Source organism: Zeus faber, assembly GCF_960531495.2.
Source record: "Zeus faber genome assembly, chromosome: 13".
NCBI classification, from domain to species: Eukaryota; Metazoa; Chordata; class Actinopteri; order Zeiformes; family Zeidae; genus Zeus; species Zeus faber.
In genome coordinates, this window is record NC_137198.1 from 6,675,215 (window position 1) to 6,679,945 (window position 4,731).

At 42.4% G+C, this 4,731-nt stretch overlaps 1 long non-coding RNA gene across 1 annotated transcript; it reads left to right on the top strand.

Annotated features, from left to right (window-relative positions):
* Positions 1-3,408: 3,408 nt before the first annotated feature.
* LOC307238644 lies at positions 3,409-4,479 on the top strand. Its single transcript, XR_013844443.1, has 3 exons — positions 3,409-3,468; positions 4,108-4,151; positions 4,372-4,479. It is a non-coding gene; the product is annotated as an uncharacterized lncRNA (long non-coding RNA).
* The last annotated feature ends 252 nt before the right edge of the window (positions 4,480-4,731 follow it).

A 4,731-nucleotide genomic window follows, 5' to 3' on the forward strand; every position in this document is an offset into this window, starting at 1 on the left:
AGTAAGGGAATGATTTGTAATTATGTCAGTTTGTGATTACAGATGTTGCGTCTCTATATTGTTTTTTTGTGTGTGTGTTGGGGTGGGGGGGGGGGTAAGATTAAAAAGAAACAACTTAAGGGCTTTAAGGTTTTTGAATCCTTTATAGAAAAATATATACCGTTTGTCACCTGTTCAAATAAAGTTTTTATGTTCACTAATTTTCCTTAAATTCATCCATAGCAGTGTATCGATTAATGAGAACTGAATGTACATTTAATTGACACAGTATACGTCATTATTATTATTATTATTATTATTATTATTATTATTATCAGTCGGCATCGGTATAACAAAAAGTGCCTCTACTCTACACGGGTGATTATCAAGCTTTTCCTCAACAAGGAACCTCAACATTAGGCCACAGAGCACACTTTCTAGATGTCGTCTCTGGGATCCCAATCTGAGAATCATTTTAATGATGATGATTTTGTCCATACCTGCCTGTACTGTAGTGGGAGCGAAGGCACCACCAAAGCGGTCAGTGACGCACATCCTCTGACGGCGCTTACGTCCTGCAAATGACACGACGGTCGACGACTCATCATGTCGCCGGGGCCTGGAGGAGGGGTCCCCGGGGCCTGGAGGAGGGGTCCCCGGGGCCTGGAGGAGGGGTCCCCGGGGCCTGGAGGAGGGGTCCCCGGACCCCGCGTTGAGAACCGCTGGTCTCCAATTTGGCGCTGGGAGTTCCTTGCGGGTCCAATAGAGGGCGCTCTCTACCCGCCGGGAGTCTAAAGAATCTACGCCTGAAGAAGAGTCGTGCGTGTGACAATCTTCTGGACTTGAAATAAGATAAGTTCAAGGAGAGAGAAACGATAATAACTATAATAATAATAATAATAATAATAACTGACTCTTCTTACCTTTCGTGTAGAGTTCTTGTGAATAAATAACTTACGGCGACCTTTGTTGTTGTACAAACGCCGTAAGAAGAGGCCTGGGGAGAGGGCAACGTACGTTCGTTTCTGATTATTCGGTCCGTTCGCTGTTTGTTTCGAGGGCCCGGGGGTTAAACCGTCAAGGTCAATGTTCCGTGGGTGATGGAAAAAAGGTTTGAACACTGGCGGCTCGGAAATGTTGATCAATTTAATAGTATTTGCTCTTCCACCCAAACACCAAGTTCCGTCGCTGTACAGTAGTGCGCTAGTACGGAAGCCTATGCGGGACCGTGTTCACATCATAACGTGAACTTGGAAGTTAAGACGTAATGTCGCCGCAGCAGCGTTACAGGTTTCCACGTTTAAATAAAACGTTTTTGAGAAAAAAAAACAAAACATATGTGTGTTTAAAAATATGAAATGTCAAATGCAGTTTTCATTTCGGTTCGAGATTTGCATTCTCATTTTAATAGTGACATAATTAATGCTTGCACACATGGAAAATCCGTCTCCATTGTTTGCAGTTCATTTTAAGTTTTAACTTTGATGCAACATGTTGTATTTATGTGTTGGTGTTGTGTTGTGTTGTGTTTCTTTGTTAGGTGTCATGTATGTTTTGTAACGTATTGTCCACTGTACAGAGGGGGACGGCTTTGACAAATAAACGTCAATCGCCTTTGACATATTCAGTGTGTTATGGTCATAGAATTGCCATGACAGTACACCAAAACGAATATGCAAACTGTGCTATTGCATTATCCTTCGAATTTTGACTCAAAATGCAGGTACGTCTGTGGAATATAGTAATGGTATTGTGGAATTACGTTTACATTTTCAAGTTTACGTTTTCTTTTTAATGTAGTCCCCTCTAGGCTTCCGTACACACCTGCAAATGGACACACCAGCGACGTTCAACCAAAAATGTGTTCAAATAATGTGTTTATTATTATTATTATTATTATTATTATTAATAATAATAATAACAATAATTATAATTATGATAATAATAATAATAATTATAAATGTGATTATTATTATAAAATATTTAATTAATAAATATAGGTGGCATCATGCCAATGAAAATACTATGTATTGGCTCTTCAATCACTCACGGGCAACTTGAAATTAAAATTTAAACATTTCCAGGGTGAAATGTGTGTCGTATGTTTGATTGCAGTAAGTTGATTTGGAAGTGGTTTCAAACACCGTTCTTGTTGTGTTGTAAGCCAGGGGTTCCCAAACTCAGGTCGTCCGCTGAATTGCAGGGGGCCCGCAGAAAACTTTTTGTTATTTTTTAATTTTGTTTTCCATATTTTTTATGATTTTTATTTTTCTCAAAATATGTACAACAATCAACAATTAGCCAGCAATCAACCAACCTCCCTAATGATGCTACTGAATTTTTCAGCAAGTGTGTGTGTGTGTGTGTCCTCAGCCCGAGCGTAGTCACCCGAGGGGCTTGCCATAAAAAAGATTTGGGGAGCCCCTGATGGAGGCTCCCTTTATTGCAAATGCACTCCATGTTAGGACCAGGCCGCTAAAAGGAATTACAATATGTGTTTTTGAATAAAGCCGTGCTTTCTGCGCCTTCCCATAAACCTAACAAAGCAATGGAAGATCTGCATTGATGTATAGACACAGATAGTGCATCTTTCCTTTGAAGCCTTGGGAAGCGCATTAAAACACCCTCCATTACTGAACAATGTATCGAGCCCAACCTGTAGACTGAAACCCATCATGGAGAACTGATGAAAAAAAATAATTAAAACAGTCAGGGGAAATGTTTTGTATAAGAAAGAAAATGTGGAAAAACTCACATATAGACGTGAAAGACTGAAAATAAAAAAATAAACTGATGTAAAACTATATTAAAGTTGTACCGAGATATTTGAAAATTGTGGTCCAGGGTCTTCTCTGAAATTATTTGAATAGGATCTGTGCTTTATAATATACATTTTATTGACTTTACGGACATTTACATTTTTTCACTTTTCACTTCAACCAAATGTGAAGGGAATGTTAAAATTCTCTTCAGCAAAAGCAGTTTCACAAAATTATCTTATGAATTGTACTTTAGAAATGATCTTTTTGTCTGTAAAGAACACATGCTGAACCTTGCTTTTTCCTAAGTCATTCATGCTTAGTTAAATATAAAACCACTGAAATTCATTTGGAAATCGATAATTTTTCAAGTTGTTCAAACTTTAAAGTTAGGTGTTGAAAGTACCTCTCTTATTGCTATAATTGATGGATCATAGGAATGGAAAATCCGCTGAAATGCTTTCTAAACATTCTGCCTCTTTAAAAAAAAAAAAAGTATATATATATATATTGTGATAAAGAATAGTGCTATTTTTTTACTGTTCATTTTTCCGTGTTTATTAATATTTGCTACTTATTCTTTGTAACACCGTAGTCTTATATATATAACATGGTGTTGCGAAGTGTGAAAATGGATCTGTTCAATGTATCACGTTTTTTTTTGTTACAGAGGCGTTTGAGAGATGAATAATAATGTGGCAGGACATGATGGAGGAGTTTGTGCGTTGAGGTGGGTTCTGAGGTGGGAATGTTGGTGTGTGTGTGTGTGTGTGTGTGTGTGTGTGTGTGTGTGTGTGTGTGTGTGTGTGTGTGTGTGTGTGTGTGTGTGTGTGTGTGTGTGTGTGTGTGTGTGTGTGTGCGCGCATGCCCTCTTCTAAGTGGATGTGTATTCCTGTGGGCGGGGCTTATCACGGCCGGCTCAGGGGTGAAGTGCCTCGGTTCCTCGGACCTGGACCGCATTTCCCCCTTTGTTGCCCTCCCAATTTTTGACTGGCTTGCCCCAGCGCATGACGACGACGGGGCTGTTTCTATTATCCGGCCTCCGGGACCCCCCTGTCCTGTCCCGGGTGGTTCCCAAAGCGATTGGCATTCCTGGGGGCCACCAGTGGAGCTGCTTTAGATGGAGGGCTGTCAGCTCCTGGGTGGCCTCTTGTGCACAAGCTCTAGGGGGAGGAAACAATGTCTTATTAATTGACTGGGCGTCTTGGGCCGAGTGCAGGAATTCGCAGGAGGGGGAGCCGGACAGTCGGGCAGAGGGCCGAGCCGCGGAAGAAGCGGAAAGGAGTGCGGGCGGCGGGAGATTCCCGGTCCGGCAGCAGTAGAAATTCATTGACCTCCCTCCCCCGATTTATTTGACTTTGATTTACAGGGCGGCGACCCAGGCCGGAATGGGGATGTAAAAGAGATAAACTGGTGCGCCTCCCAGACAAAAGCGGCTCGGAATGACGTGAAGGCCGGCTATCTTTTTGTTGTTTTCAACTCATTCCACATTATGCTCACCGTTACACATCACATTCAATAGGCCAGAGGAGTCTTATGTGTCATTTTCTCTTAAAAGTTTTTTTAGATATTGAATATTTCCCACTAACGAAATACGACCACTGCCACTCTCTCCATCTCTTGACATTCACAGGTTCTGAACATTCACAGGTTAAAGCACTTATCGCGGAAGGCTAAAGCAGGACTGTGGTTTTCGTGCAGCGCTGGCAAAGTGGGACAAGGGGATGGAGTGGATGGCGATGTGGTGGTGGGGGTGGTGGTGGTGGTGGTGGGGGGGATCCTCCCCATGTGGTCTCCCCAGGTGTCCTCCTCACCCTAATCCCGTTACATGTGTCTCCTCCACCACCCATTAGCACTAATGGAGCTGCTATTGTACCCTGTTGAGCGCTGTTGTCCCCTCAGTCCGGTCACCTTGAGTCAGTAAACTCAGCCCTGTCATGTTTTGGCTGCTTCCCACACACGGGCGTCTCCGTGGCGACGGCGGACTCCCACA